The 16,447-nt window shown below is 44.0% G+C and overlaps 1 protein-coding gene across 6 annotated transcripts in view; it reads left to right on the plus strand.

Moving 5' to 3' along the window:
- SNAP25 (synaptosome associated protein 25) overlaps positions 1 to 16,447 on the plus strand; it is a 90,924-nt gene that overhangs the window by 17,537 nt on the left and 56,940 nt on the right. Inside the window, exon 1 of one of the 6 annotated variants that reach the window (XM_019016933.4) lies at positions 9,933 to 10,006. The exons of 4 other annotated variants lie outside the window; for them this stretch is intronic. The gene's annotated coding sequence lies outside the window, so the exon portion shown is untranslated. Of the gene's footprint in view, positions 1 to 9,932; positions 10,007 to 16,447 lie in introns of those variants that run through there. One more of the 6 variants, XM_055372965.1, reaches the window with a different exon arrangement.

Below are 16,447 nucleotides of genomic sequence, written 5' to 3' on the forward strand. Positions count from 1 at the left end.
GTTCCCCTTTTGGATATGACAGGCTGGTAACTTAAAAGAACCATGTCCTACATAGATAGACTTAAGTTTTTTCAGGTCACTTACCAAGCAATTGCACTGATTTATTCTGCATCTGTTTAATGATCCTTGTTTCTTTTTTCTCAAATTGTTTCCCCACTATTATTTTTTTTTTTTTGAACTTCATCACAGTTCTGGAAAGGAAGATGATACAGAAACCACAGCCATTTTGCAGATATGAAAACTGGGACATAGAAATTTGACTTCCCTGGAAAAGATCACCTACTTATTTGATGACAGAGCCAGTTCAGGGATGAAGGTTAGCCAGATGTCCAGTTCCCCAATCTTGTTCTTAATCCGTAAATGGAACACTAGTGCTCTATAGGCTTAATACTACCCACAAATTTATTTTATTTGGCTAGTACTGGATTTACAAAATCGTTCATCTGAAATGCCTTAAGGCAGGGTACTTCCTCTCCAATTTGCCGCAAAGCCTACCATTACTTATGCCCAAGGCATAATTTTCATTATTCTCCCAGCCCTATAGGCATTGGAGATTGCTTTCATTGCTTACAAAAGTTGTGCAATTTGTCATGGTTTTATGATCTGCCAGAATCAGAAATGGCTAGAAGTTTCTTGGGTTATTTTACCACAACTCTTTCCTATGAATGTCTTCTTGAATTATGTCAGTATTTGGGGAAACACGATTAGACATATAAATTGCACTAAATAGACTATGGCTTTTGATCTGAGTTGAATTCAAGCAGTCTCAGATTTTTGTTTTTCCCATGGATCCCACTGGCAGTATGGTGAAGATATACTGAAGCCACTTTCAGAGTGATACTTTTTAATGTATAAAATAAAATAAAATAAATAGGGATTAGCTGGGCATGGTGATGTGCGCCTGTATCCCAGCTATTTGAGAGGCCAAGGCAGAAGGATCACTTGAGCCCAATAATTCAAGGGTTCAGTGGCCTTGAACTGGACCATGCCACTGCATTCCAGCCTGGGCAACATAGTGAGACCCTGTCTCTGCAGAAATAAAGTAAATTAGTTGGGCATGGTGGCATGCACCAGCAGTCCCAGCCACTCAGGGGACTAATGTAGGAGAATTGCTTGAGCCCACGAGTTTGAGGTTGCGGTGAGCTATGATCATGTCACTGCACTCCAGCCTGGGCAACAGAGCAAGACCTCATCTCTAAAACATAAAAATTAAAAAATAAAAATAAATACATGGGGACTATATAGGAAACCAATTTTATTGAAATACAACTATTAAAATCTTTTTAGAAAAACCACATTTGTGGTATAATATGTGTTTTTTAATTAAAGCATTAAATAACAATATTTAGTGGTAAGTCTAATAACTACCATAATTTCAAAGTGGTAATGAGAATATCTGCTATTTTGAGAGATCTGCAACAACTGTAAAATGATATGAAGATGTCAGTGTCGAGCTCTCCTGAATCCCTGTGGGTGGTGGGATGGAAGAAAACTAGTCAAGTAGAGGGAGGAGTGGATCCACATGTCATCCAGGTCCAGTGAAACTGGCTGGCCCTGAAGCAGTTATTTTTGTTGTATAACAAACCACCCCAAAACTCAGTGGTTTAAAGCAGCAACCATTTCTTATTGTGTATGTGTCTATGGACTAATGAGTTAGTTCTTCAGTCAATTGGTAGATTGGCTGGAGCCTGCTTGGTGTGTTCACTCCCATGTCTAGTGGTTATTGCTGGCTCTCGGCTAGGGCATCAGGGGCTGGACCACATGTCTCTCATCCAACAGGCTAGCCCTAGTGTTGGCATACAGACATGGTGGGAGTTACAGAGTTTCTCAAAACAGCAAAAGAGAACAAGCCCCAATGTGCAAGCACCTTCCAAGTCTTTGTTGAGGCTACATTTGCTATTATCTCATTAACCAAAGTAAGTCACATGGCCAAGCACAGAGTCAGTGTGGAAGGGGGATTATGGATTTTGGGAGGGGAATTATGCCAACTATATTTACAAAAAATCAACCATGGTTCCCACCAATCTTGGGAGCATAAGTCAGAGAGAGCCCCACCTCTGCCATAAGATAGATGGCCTCTGCCCATCCATCCTGTGGCTACACATCTTCCACTAAGTTCCACAAACCAGGAAACTTAGACCTGGCTTATTAGTACCCTGTCCCCATAGACCTTGGAGCCCTCAAGTTTAACTTTGGATATCCTTGGTTCAAGAGGGCACCTGAATATCTAGTTGCATCTCTCCAAGGTAACTAAGGAATCATAGACCCAGGTATCTGATCAATTCAGCAGGGAAGTCAAAGGGGAAATTTTCTCCTTCGAACATTGAGGATAAGTAAACTTTTCTGGATTCAAACTGGCAGGGTGGAGCAGGAGGGGATCAGCATCTTATTGTTTTATGGTAATGTTGCTTTATCTGTAATTTCACTTGAGCCTGTCTTGGTAAAGACGATTGCATTTTAAGTTTTTTCCCTGTCTCTCCAGAAGTGCCCTCTGTTTAAGCAAATTCTACTTTCTCATCTAATTACAAGAGCTACCCATAATGTTAAAAACAATTCTCTGCCAGCCCTCTGCCCAATGAGCACTTTGGTAATGGGAACACAAGGGAGGAGGCAATGGAAAAAAACTCTGAAGGCCTTTCAGCTGTGTTGCCGCGTCATGGAAAACAAGCCAAGCAACTGCGTGGAAGCCTCGCAGCAGGTCCCACCAGAGCCTTCTTAGCGATCCCAGGGATTAGCAGGGCACGGCTGACTCACCCAGCTGCCTAGCCAGGCACTTCCATAGGGCATTCTGATACCTGGCTGTACATTTGCTCAACTCACTTCAGATATTAAACAGAAGACCCCTAAAGATGAGGCCCTGGGCAGAACTGTCTGTGTCAGTTCCTGCACCAGCTTCAGTTTACTGAGCCTCCAAAGGAAAATACATATATAAATAAATAAATAAATAAATAAATAAATAAAGGCTTCTAAATTTTTTTGTTGGAATGCTGTCCTAGGTTGAGCCCTCCCAAAAGCAGATCCTTAGTGAAGGACGAGGGTGCACATATTTTATTTGGGTGGTGATCCTAGGAAGCGCTGATGGGGGAGTGGAGAATCTAGACAGGGATTCAAAGAAAGTCAATACAGGGGGCACTCATAAGCAGTTTGCCAGGTGCTGGGGCTCAGCCCAGCCAGGGACCTCTCTCAGAGAGAGTGTACAACATGCCTGGATTGCCTGACCTGAAAGGCAAGGAAGCTGGAGTATTATGCACCACCTCCCATCCTTCAGTGGCTAAGGGCTGTTCCCAGAGTGTAAACTCGCACGCAGCCCTGCAGGAGACAAATTCTACACCTCAGATTGGAGAAAATCCTAAGGCAGAGTCTTGCCTCACTCACAGTAGAGGCACTAGCAGAAGAGGCCCTCAGAATACACAGAAAAGGCGAGTGCCAAGGGTATATGGTGGGCACCAACTGGCTGCTAGAATTTTGCAAACTGTTATCACCAGACACCCCAAGTATCACAATGGCTGACTCCAGCTTTGGCACATTGATAGCTCGGACCTTCATTTATTCACTGGGTCCCTAGTGGGTACCATTCATTCAATATCTATGTGCCAGGTACTGAGATAAAGTTTTTTCATACATCATCACATCCAATTCTCAGGACAACATGCAGGGTATTATTAGCTTCATTTTATAGCTGAGAAAACCGAGGTACAATGAGGTTAAGTAAATTATCTTAAGTCCCTCAGCTTAAAAATAACAAAGCTGAGATTCCCATCTAGAGCCACTTTAAAGCCCAAGCTCTATCCACAGCAAGCTTCACCCCAATTAGGTGAGGAGTATTTTCTCCTGCTGAGAAAAGGCCCAGCCATGTCCAGTCCCCATACCACCATTTCTCCTGAATCCTTCTCTTCCTTTCTGGTCTTTCCTGTTCCTTTATGTCTTGTTTTCAGGTTGGCTCCATGGAATTAACTGATGTCCCTTCAGTGTTCTAGATCCTTTCTTGGGTAAGTGGGCTATCCCTCTTATCCTCCAGACCTCCTTACCCTAGGGGCTGGGATCACTGTCTGCATACTCAAGACATCTTTGAATCTCCAAGTCCTTAAACATTCTCCAACTCATACCCACCCACCCACGATCTGGTCTCATTCCACCCACACATGACAGGTGCTTTGGTGGATTCTACTGCTTCTGGCATTCTAGTGGGGAAGGAATCATGGAACCATTTCTTTGTAGCATCTTGCAGGTTTAGGACTGATCTTACTGGTGGGTCCCAAGCAAATTGAACTGCTTGATTTGTTCATAAGCATCAGGCCACAGTGTAAGCCCTGATTTACTGTGGTTAATATTTTAAAACTAAGATAGCATGCAGCAAGGACTAAGAGAGGGAATAATTAATTCTAGCCTGGCAGCGAGGGAGTGGGAGGGAGGTGGCAGCTCCTGCAGTCTCAGGGGGGCTCCACAGTAATAAATAAAACTGTAGCTTCCAGGTGGCAAAAAATATAAGGGGAATGGATGGGTGCAGAAGGATGCTGTGCAACTCTGTTTTAGAGTCAACATATCCAACTTCATGAGGATCATACTATTATTTCAAAAAGAATATCAATAGGTTGGGCGTGGTGGCTCATGCCTGTAATCCCAGCACTTTGAGAGGCCGAGGCAGGTGGATCACATGAGGTCAGGAGTTCAAGACCAGCCTGGCCAACATAGTGAAACTCCGTCTCTACTAAAAATAAAAAATTAGGCATGGTGGCGGGCACCTGTAATCTCAGCTACTCAGGAGGCTGAGGCAGGAGAATCACTTGAACCTGGGAGGCAGAGGTTGCGGTGAGCTGAGATCACACCACTGCACTCCAGCCTGGGCGACAGAGCAAGACTCCGTTTCAAATAATAATAATAATAATAACATCAATAAAGCATCAATGCTGGCATCATCTCTGGTGGGGACTCAGAAGCCACTATCAGTGAGTAGCAGATTCTCTCCATCCAACACAGGCCAAAAACAAAAAATAAAGTTAGACCTAAAAACATAATGTGACAGAGGTTGTTGATGGAAAATGCCCTGGTATAGATTAGGGAGCATAAATTTTATACACTGGTTCCAAATGGACCATTTAAATGACAAAATCTAAAGTGTTTTACAGAGAAGGAAGAGTAGGGGGCCTCGAGTCATTCAAACCTCATTTTAAATCCCATCTTAGATTCCAACTCCAGGTTCTTTTGAACCACTGAGTGTGCCGTGCCACCTCTGTGGCTTTAGACAATAGTCGAATTTCATGCACACATATATGAAATTCACATAGGTGATATTTCAGGTAATGTAAGTGCTCTGAAGACAAATAAAGTAGGAGGAACAGAGAGAACGAAGGAGATACTATATTTGGACAGAGTGGGCATTCATCTAAGAATTTTGGCTTTGGAACACAATTGAATTCTTTCTTGGCCCAAGCCTGTAGATCTTTTTAAACTACAAAGTAGACTTCATTTGGTGGCTGCAGGCAGGTGTACAAGCAGGGGAGAATTATTTCAAAAAGTCATTACAAATTTCACATGCTCCCAGGCACTAACTGAGCACTCTATGCATATGAAGTCATTTGCTATTCACTCTGCCAAATGCAGTAGGTAATCTCAACATTTCCACTTACAGATGGGGAAACTGAGGTTCTAAGAAGTTACAAGGAATATGCCCAGAATATGGAATATGACCATGCTAGTCAGTGGGGTGGCCATCCCTGGAACCTGCATGACCTTGGGGCAATGCTTCTGTGCTACTCCACAATGTCCCATGAGCCCTCCCTAAGTAGAGGAGCAGAGGAGGACAAGACAGGGTAGAAGCCCCCTGATTTTGGGGAGGCAGCAGCAAGAACCTACAGGGGCCTTTCTGGAACCCGGTGTATTCATTAGCTATTGCTCTGTAACAATATTACTGCAACCCCAGTGACTTGAAGCAACACACATTTCTTATCTCGCAGTTTTTGGGAATCACAAGTCTGGGCCCAGCATGGCAGGGCTCTCTCATTAGGGTCTCCCAAGGCTGCTGTGCAGGGGTCAGCTAGGGCACATTTTCATCTGCAGCTTTCTCCACTTCCAAGCTCATTCAGGTTGTTTGTAGAGTTCACTTCCTTGCATCACCCTGAGGGTCCTGTTTCCTGGCTGGCTGTCATCCAGGAATCATGCTCAGTCCCTTACCACGTGACCCTCTTGGGGCAACTCACAACATGACAGCTGACTTCAAGTCCAGCAGAAGAATCTCTCTCTTCAGGAAGGGCCGGTCCTTCGTTTAAGGGCCTTCATCTGATTAAATCAGGCCCAACCCAGGCAATCTCCTTTTTTACTTATCTCAAAATCAAGTGATTGGGAGCCTTAATTATACATGCAGGATCCATTTACGTTTTCCTAATATCATAGCTAATCACAGAATGGCATCCTGTCATGCTCACAGGTGCCCCCCATGCTCAAGAGAAGGAGATGATAAAGAACTTGGGCACCAGGGCACAGAAATGCTGGGGGTCATCTCAGCATGGCACCCTGCATGCCAGGAAAGCGTGATCCTGCTTCCTTCTGCCATTCTCCATGCCTCCCTCCAAGGCTGCAAGTGTTCCTGCCCTACAGAGAGCCTTGGTCCACATCACACAGCCAGAGGCCTTCCAAACGAACATTTCTTAGCGGCCAGGCCTCGTTCTGAACTGGGTAATTGTGATGTTTGCAGACCCATCCACCTGCCTGAGTTGGGGCCTACATGCATTGTTCTGATCATGATTGCCTCAATCTACAATCATCCCTCCAGAGGAGGCTAGGCTCGCAGAGCCCTGGAAGAGCAGGCAGGGGGCTCTGGAGCATTCAGTCTTTCAGTGTTTGCCATTAGCGACCTGGGGAGTGATGCGAATGGCTTCAATTGCTCCGTGGAGCCAGCAATCACAGCAGGCTTTGGGGGTCCCTGACACAAGCTGGAGAAAAGCCTCTGCGAAGCAGCTGCCAGGGTAATGGAAATGCCCTGCTGCCTTACTGTGCTTCCACGGAGCCGGGCAAGAGTCTAGGGCTGCGTGCCCTGCTCAAGAGAGGCCCAGTGTGAACTGCAGGGCCGACATGGGCTTTCCTGATGAAGCTGTTCTTGCGCCGAAGAGAACAGCAGAGGCCTTGGCTGGGAAGGCAGGAATCAGTATGGGAGGGCAGGGTGGGTGCAGTGGGGGAAGTGAGGGCAGCATCTGTGTTCTGTGATTCACAGGCAACCTAGCAGTGTCTCCTGAGCCTCAGAGTGCATGGGGTGGCTCCGTACCCCAGCTCCTCATCATCCTCATCATCTTCATCATGCACAGTTGCAGCCCCCGGGTCCATCAGTACCCCCTCCTCCCTCTTTCTGCCACTCCCCATGTATTTACTGAGCATCTATTACATGCCTAGCGCTGCTCTGGGCACTGAGAAAACAGGGGTGAACATGCCAGGCAATATTTCCTCTCGGGGTGATTAAATTTTAATGGGAAGGGGGAGACATCAGTCAGACAGATGGACAAGAAAAATATCAGATGGGGATGGTGGCTAAGTAAGAGATCGAAATAGGGTGAGGTGGTCGAGAGAGACGGGTCAAGGAAGGTCTCTCCAAGGAGGAGATGTTTATGCTGAGGCCTGATGACAAGAATGGCCAATCATGAGATGGTGTGATCAGGTGTTGCAGACAGTTCATGCCAAGCCTGAGGCAGGGGCAAGGTGGGTGCTTTCAAGACACAGCAATAGGCTGATGCTGTTAGAGAGAAGCGCAGAGGAAAGTGAAGTGTTAGGAGGGAGCCAGGTTAGCCAGGGCCTGCCAGCCTGCAGAGGAGACTGGCTTTTGTTCAATGAGCCCTGGGGAGCCCTTGGAATTGTAACAGGGAGATTGATACCATCTGATTTATCTTTCTACAAGATACTCTGGATTGGAGTGTAGCAAGGAGGTGGCTGCAGCTCCAGAGTATGACTATGGGTGAAGCAACCTAACCCAGGGAGGCAGCATTCCTTACTAGGGGATCCCTACTGGACAATAATGGCCAGCGGGTGCGCACCATGGGAGCTGCTGGAGAACCCTAACTGCTGTCTCCACAGTCTCCGCCTGGAGCAGAAGAGAAGCTGATTCTAAGTCTGTTCCTAAATGCAGCAGAATGTATACGCAAGTGATTCAGTGAGGAAGGATTCTCAAGTGAAACCTATGTAAGAAAGTGAGGGGGAAAGAATGGGGCAGGAGAAAGAAGCAAGCAAGGATGTGGTTGCAGCTGGAGACTAGCATCAGCTGATCCCAGAGGAGCCCTGGAGTGTGGATTGCATCACAGTTACTGCTGCCTTGAGACTCGGAGTGCCAGGCTTTGGTAGCCCTGAACTGGTCAGTCATTCCAGCACAGAGTGGAGGTGTTAGAAACTCCCAGTAGGGGAGGGGGTTCCTGTGTCTCAAGGGCATGGCTCAGGAGAAGTCACAGGTATAAACTCTAAGCCATGTGAAGCCTGGCATCTGGGGAACAGGTGCACTTGCTAGGGGAAAGTAACAGGAATCTGGGCAGAGCACCTCCAGCGTCTGTTATAGTGGCCATGACTTTACTGAGAGAGGAGAGGGAGGACGCCTAGACTAAGAAAGTGTCCTGCTGCAGGAAAGCACAGGACCCACATTTCTAAAAGCAAATGAGCTAACATAGGAGGCCTCTTACAGGAGGAACCTCTCATTGCCTACAGATGCTCTCCAAATAGTCAGCTCCCAGTATGCACTTAAAATAGGGATCAATTTATGGGCATTCCATTCATCCAGCTTCCCAGGAATAAGTTCATTGCATTCTGGAAGGTTATATCTAAATATCCATTTAGCCAGCATAAAAGGAGATTAGGATTAGGTGCACTTAATCAGTACATTAGAATCTTCTACCAAAGGTATCTGATCCTGTTTCTGAGAATAAATGGAGAATAAACATGGCCTATTAGCAAGGAGTGGCTCTTCCTGCCCCCTGCTCTGTGATTGCAGAGAAGAAACCAGTAGCTAAGAAGTAGGGCCGCCTAACAGCTGCTTCTGTGATGGCCACAGCTTTGCTTAGAGGCACTGGCTTTACCATTCAACTGTGTAGCTCTTTAGAATGTAGATTAGTGGTTTCCAGACCTTGCCTGCACATCAGAATGCCCTGGGATCTTCTAAAAATCCAGAAGCCCAGGTCGTATCCTGAACCAACTGAATTACAATCTCTGGGAATACTTTTTAAAGAAACTTTTTATTTTGGAATATTTTTAGAGTTACAGAAAAGTTGCAAGGGTGGTATACCTCTCACCCAATTTCCCCCATTGTTGAAACCTAACATTATCATGATACATCAATTACAACCAAGAAACCAACATGAGTACATTACTATTAATCAACCTCCAGACTTTACTTGGATTCCATCAGCTTTTCAATTAGTGTCTCTTTTTTGTTCCAGGACCAATCTGGGGCACCACATTGCATTTAATTGTCATGTCTCCCCTGTTTTCTTTAGTTTGTGACAGTTCCTCCGTCTTTCTTTGTTGTTCATGGCCTTGAGAGTCTTCAGGAGCATTGACAGGGATCCTGTGGAATGTCATCCAATCTGGGTTTGTCTATTGTTCTTGTAATGGAACAAGACTAGGGTTGTTAGACTCGGGTTATGGGTTTTTGGAAAGAGTACAGCTAAGGTAAAGTGGCCTACTCGTCATTTCATGTCAGGGGATACAGTAGATCCATATGACATTACTGGTAATATTACGCTCTGTTATTTGGTGAAGGTCATATTTGCCAGGTCTCTCCAATGTAAAGTTGGTATTTTTCCCTTTCCCTATTCTAATCTTTGACTGAGTCTAGCTCACTGTCAAAAGTATGGTGTGTGTAGAGGTGGGTGGAAATCAGTCAGAAATCTATGAGACACATTTTTATGGCCACCAATCTATCTTCATCTCTTTGCTTTAGTTCCCAGTCACTGTTTGCAAACTTTCTCAAATGAGCTAGGACTTTGCAGACCCCTCAGTTCCCCTGGGATTGAGACAGCACTTCCTGACGTTACCTTGGGTAAGTTATTTAGTTTTGTCTCAGCCTCAATTTCCTCCTCTGAGAAATGGGTATTGGTCAAATATCTATTTCTAGGAGTTATTGCCATGATTAAATTAGATAATGCCTATAAGGTTTTGACTATGGTGCAAACATTCAACAAATGTTCACTATCAATCATGTTAATAGTCGTAGTAATAATTGCCTTCATTACTCTGACCTTGTGTATCTGATATCTAGGGTCACAATAATGCACCTCAGTGACATAAACCAGTAAGTTAGAACTTACATTTGGGAAAGAGAGACATATTATAAAACTAAATCCACCAGGTTTATTTATTATAAAGAAACACTTAGCACTTACTATATGCCCAGCATTGTTCAAATCATTTTTATAAATATTAACCCATTCCATCTTCATAAAAAGAATTCAAGGTAGGAACTATTATCACTATTTTACCCATTAGGAAACTGAGGCACAGTGAGGTGAGGCAGCTTACCTAAAGGCACACAGCCAGTGAGTGGCAGAGCCAAGATTTGAATGTAGGCAGTTCGACTTCAGAGTCTACACTTGTAACCACTACACGATGCTATGTGGGATAAACAAGAAGTATAAACTGTGTGAGACTGTGTGAAAGGTGACTGGGTCTCATCAGGAGCAGGAACCCAGTGAGACATAACATCTGCTAAATCTTTTTTGTTTCTTTCTTTCTTTCTTTCTATCTTTTTTTTTTTTTTTTTTTTGAGATGGAGTCTTGCTCTGTCACCCAGGCTGGAGTACAATGGCATGGTCTCGGTTCCCTGCAACCTCCACCTCCTGGGTTCAAGCGATTCTCCTGCCTCAGCCTCGTGAGTAGCTGGGATTACAGGCACGTGCCACCAAGCCCAGGTAATTTTTGTATTTTTAGTAGAGACGGGGTTTCACCGTCTTGGTCAGGCTTGTCTCGAACTCCTGACCTCAGGTGATCCACCCACCTCGGCCTCCCAAAGTGCTGAGATTACAGGCATGAGCCACTGTGGCCGGCCATCATCTATTAAATCTTAAGCAAGCATACGCCAGACAGGAGAGAGGGGCCAGGGTCAGGAAAAGAGAGCTGAGGTGTTTGGAAAGATTGCTAAGGAACCTCCCAGTCTAGTGTGGCATCCTCTACAAAAGCCAGCTGATATTAAGCATTCTCCCCCAAAGCCAACTAATATTAAATTTTCTTTCAGAGAAATATCTCATTCTCTCTCTCACTGTCTATATCCTGCTCTCTCAGTTTCTGAATGTGCCCTTGGGAATTCAGACGGTCTTTGGTTTTAGGGAGGTTGGAGCTGGCAGGGCGTCTCTTTCAATAACTGGAACTGATCGCCAGTATAAAAGAACCTGGACCACTCAAAGCACATCCTCATGCTGTGTCTTCCACAGTTAAAATCAATCCACCCTCCTTCGCTTTTAGGTCAGGAGTTTCGTAAGGCAAAGGAAGTTTCTGATTGGGAGAATTTAGATTAGCTATCAAATTATATTTGGGGAAAGTGAATGTTCATTTCAAACTGGGGGGGTCTAAAAAAAGTTTTGTTTCTGGGGCAGTGTGGGTTTCAAAGTGTCGCATTTACAGTTTCACCCTGGGCGTGTGCCCAGATCCAAAGTCTTGCATCAGAATTCAACTACAAACTTCTGGGCGACAGAAATGCTATCTTCATCTTATACACACACACACACACATACTGACAGTTCCCACACAATAGGTGCGCAACATGTGTCTTAAATGAATCTATAACTAGACTTATGATAAGGTGCCATAACTTGCTTATTTGTCACTGCATATGTATTTGAAATCCCAAGAGCACATGTAAATCATAAGCTTTGTCCTTTCCTTTGTCCCATCTTGTCCCCATATAAAATTATCTTTCTACCTCCAAAATTGGCAGGGAAGAAAAGCATCTTAATTCACTTCATGACTGAAATTTTAAACATACCTTTACCGAAGTCTGAGACTTCAAAGCTGTGTGCCCTTCAGCCCAGGTAACTAGTGAGTGTCCTCAAGCATTGACATTATTTAATGGAATTCATTTTATGCCTGAATATGTTGACTCCACTTCTGTCTAAAGTCTGCTGGGAAAACTTGGAATTCCAGTGGCTTCACGGAGAGCATATTGATTCTAAGCTGAGTCTGAGCTATTTCTGAGCCATTATGTTTCAAAGACAGGGCCTCACACTGAATTTTCCTGGTTTAGAGTAAAAGAGAAATGGTGTGAGTGTATGCATGTGTGTGTGTGTGTGTGTGCGTGCGTGCATTCGTGTGCGAGCGCATCCTGCACACATCTGTGCATGTACGTGAGGTGAGGGGAGAAGGTGGAGAGAGAGATAAAAGGGGGTTGGCCTGTTTATTGAGAGGGAGGGGAATTGCACTTGCAAGGTTCTCCTTGTCAATGAAGACAGAATGATTGGCCGAGCCCAGGAAATTTTGACATTTATCTAAAACGTCTTATGGAGAAGAAAGAAAAGAGGCAAACCACCCTGACAGTGGCAGGGGAGTGAGTCCTATTGCTACCCACCATCCCCAGGGGGCTCATCAGTACCCCAGCCCTCAGCCACAATGCACACACAGCCTCAGTGAAAACTACATGCTTGCTAAAAAACTCACTTTGTAGACAAGTCTCCTAAACTTCCCGCCAAATTGCCACCTTTTAATTTCACAGCCTCTTGAAATCCAGAAAGAATAGATGTGCCCTTCAAGTGGAGAGATAAGGACAGAAGAGGAGAATAAATAAATGCCCTATCCCTAATATTCATTCTAAAGATGTGTTCACCAGCCGCTGGGTACAATATTCCTGTTAGGGCTCACATCGTTGGGCACAATATTTGTTGAGCATTTATTATGTCCAGGTACTGTCCTGCATGTAGTTGCAATTTAGCATAAAGGTTAACAGCCTGAGACCTAGGGGAAAGTTATTTAACTTTCCTGTTTCTCCATTCTTCATGTGTAGAAAAGGGGTGATGATCATAACATTGTTATGAGCACTGACACACATAAAGAAGTTAGACACTGCTTGACATGATGTGAGTGATTCACAGATGTCAACTATGGTGTTTCTAAGCATGAAGATGGCCTCATGCATCCAGTTAAGATCCATGTGACCCAAAAGTTAGAAAAGAACTGGCCATTTCTCGATGGCAAATGCAAACATCTTTTTTACTTCTTAAAGGATTTGGGAAGCTGCAGAGAACACCCTAGTTCTTCCCAGAAGGCTGCCCCTGAGCTCTTATATTGATGACCAACAACAGAGTGGTCAAGTGATGCCACCAACAACCACTTGTTCTGATCAGTGATGACGTTTAGGGCCGGCCCTGTAGCAAACTTTTTTGTGGCTCCTGAAATGAAATGAGATGACGAGATTTTTATTTCACCAGTGACATTCTTCCTGTCCTAGCCCACAGCTTCAGTATTCCCTTTTAGACCAACACAGGCATTAAACTGGAAATACATTTCAGCTTCGATAGAGGAAAAGGCTAAGAATAGAATCATTGGTTGTTCCTGAGATGCCATGTGAAAAATTTAGATTAAGTCAGGCTTCCTTTTTTCCTCTTGGCCTATTTTCTTTTGGTAAAGGATGTGAAGAGAGCACCTTCCATGACTGATGAGCCTTCCAAGCATGCTGCATTTCTGCTCTACTTGCTGCCTGCTGCTTACTCATCCTGATAGTCCAACTGTCTCTAAAACTCCTAACATGAAAGAGTGAAAAGAAATTTGACTGCAGGGTATGGAGGGCAGAGCTCGGAGAGAGGATGATGGCACGAAAGCAAACTTTTGAGACATACTCAGTAGGTCAGTTAGCTTTTGCTTTGTAACAAATGACCCTCAACTTAAAACTTAGAGGCTTCAAACAACATTCATTTATTTAGCTCATGATTCCATAAGTCAGCAGTTTGGGCTGAGTTCAGCTGGACTCCCTTTGTAGTCTGTTGCTGGATCAGCTGGAGGGCTCGTTGGTTTAGAGTGCCTTAGCTAAGATGATTTCTCTCTGTTCCACAGGGTGTATCTCATGATCCATTAGACTAGCCTGGGTTTGTTCACCTAGTGGTTGCATGGATACAAAGACAGATGGAGAACACTCCAATCTAATCATGTTGAGCCCGTGCTTATGAGATAATGAAACCTAAAAAGTTGTTCTCCCCAACTGAATTGCATGGGAATTATCAAACACACATGTGTGCACAGAAGACAACAAAAAGTATACTTGGCTTTAAGGATAAGGGTACAGGGTGCAGGGAGACCCGGGAGACCCATAAAATAATTTATAGCCAACCCCAACACCTCATGTAATTTTGCTGTTAACATTTTCCCTCCTTCAATGCAAATTATTTTATAGTGTTTTTTCTGATTATAAAAGTAATTCGTGTTAATTGCAGAAAAATAGGCAAAGAGGAATATAACAAGGAAAATATAATTAACCATAATCTCATGTGCAGAGGCAATAATTATGAATAATTATTTTATTATACATACGGCATAACATGACCTTGTTTCTATCTATATTTAAATATCCAATAATACCATTTGTTATGTGCTATATGTCAGAATGTCTGCTAACTGCTTTCTATGTATTAATTCATTTAATCCCCACAACAACGATGATTTTTGAGATGAGGAAAATGGGGCACAGAGAGGCTAGACATCTTGCCTGGGATCACACAGCAAGTAAGTAGTAGAGCCAGCATTCAAAGTAGTGCAGCCCCACTCCTCAGAGCATTTTTGACCATTAAAATCTGTACTATTGATCCTCACATCCAATGTTACTCAAACATTAGTGTGCACTAGAATCCCCTGAAGGGCTTGTTAAAGCAATTTGCTGAGCATCATTTCCAGATATTATGATTCATTTGGTCTGGGGCCTAAGAATGTGCATTTCTAACAGACTCCCAGGTGAGGCTGATATTGCAGGTTCATCAACCACTCTGCGAATAACTCTGGTCACAGCAGTGTCAAGGTATGTACTGTTAATTCCGCTTCACAGATGAAAAAACAGAAGTTCAGAAAGATTCAATAAATAGGCCATGGACACACAGCTTGTCAAGTCTATGTTATATCCATTTTCCAGTTTACTCTCATGGAAAACAATAACAGCCAACGTTTACTTCATTTGATAGCTCATGCCTTTCTTCTGGTGAGGCTATAGTGCTAAGGAGATAGTTCAGAAGTTAGATGCAGCCTCTCTGAGAGCCAGGTTTTACTGGGAGGTATGTGGATTGCAGCCACGCATTTGTTTGCTCATTCATTCAGTCCCTTGGCAAGGAGCCCTAGCTGGGAAGCCCCATCCGTGATGGTTGGTGGTAGGATTCCTGCCCCCAGCAGCTTCCACATACTGATACTGAAGTGACTGTTTCTGACTGAAGGAATGACAGTCTCATCAAGTGAAGTATGAACAGAAAAAAGAAAATGGCACAAAGATGTTACCTTTTGAAGCTATTGACGGGAACCTGTTCCAAAGACCTCTGTGCTATTTTCTAACAGCAAAGAGACTGGTATTATTTTGGCGGGTTCCTTACAAGAAAAAAATAACCCTCCTGTGATGGCAGAGCCTCTGTGATGTCTGCCTAGATGGAGTGTAGCTTTTGCAGCCATGTAGGACCAGCTTGGAGCTCTCTGGGTGTCCATCCTTCCTGCTCAGTGCGGGCCACAGACAATAGCATCACTGTGCAACTTGATAGAAATGCTGATTCATGAACCCCACCACAGGCCTACTGGACTAGAATCTCTAGATTTGGAGCCCAGGAATCTGTGTTTTAATAAGTTCTCCAGGTGATTTTTAGAAGCCCTAGTCTAACAAGAACCCTGCAAAGCTAATTATTTTGCTTCCCAAGGAGAACAGCTAATCCTCTGGAAAGTTAAAACCCTTTAGGTCTAGTGTTAGACCTAAAGGTCTACTCTTCTCAAACTTTAGTGACCATCAGGATCACCTGGAGAGCTTATTAAAACATAAATTCCTGGGCCACACCCTCAGAGATTCCAATTCAGCGGATCTAGGGTGGAGCTCATGAATATGCATTTCTAGCAAGTTCCTGCATATGCTGCTGCTGCCTGTCCTGGACCACATTCCTAGACTCCTTTAGCAACATCCTTCTTAAAGAAAAAAACTGATTGCAACTGTCAGACCTTTTCAAGATCTCTGTTTCCGTCATTCCCTTTCAAAATTATATTTTCTTATTTAGGGAACTCAGTTTCTTCAGAAAACTACTTACTTTTTAAACTTATTTTTCAAAGTCCACAAACTATGTTAAAATAGAACTGGTTCTGGTCGTCCAGGGCATTTCTGAAAGAGCTTGTTGAGTGTAAGTAAATGGACGAGGTATGGTATGGCTTCATGATTTCCTGTTCAGGAGACTTTAATCACCTTCCATCTGCTTAGAACCAGAGCTCTCATGATACACATTGTGGGGACTAAATTTTCTGAGCACATTAGTCAAGCCCTGCAAAAATG

Source organism: Gorilla gorilla, chromosome 21 (assembly GCF_029281585.2).
Source record: "Gorilla gorilla gorilla isolate KB3781 chromosome 21, NHGRI_mGorGor1-v2.1_pri, whole genome shotgun sequence".
NCBI classification, from domain to species: domain Eukaryota; kingdom Metazoa; phylum Chordata; class Mammalia; order Primates; family Hominidae; genus Gorilla; species Gorilla gorilla.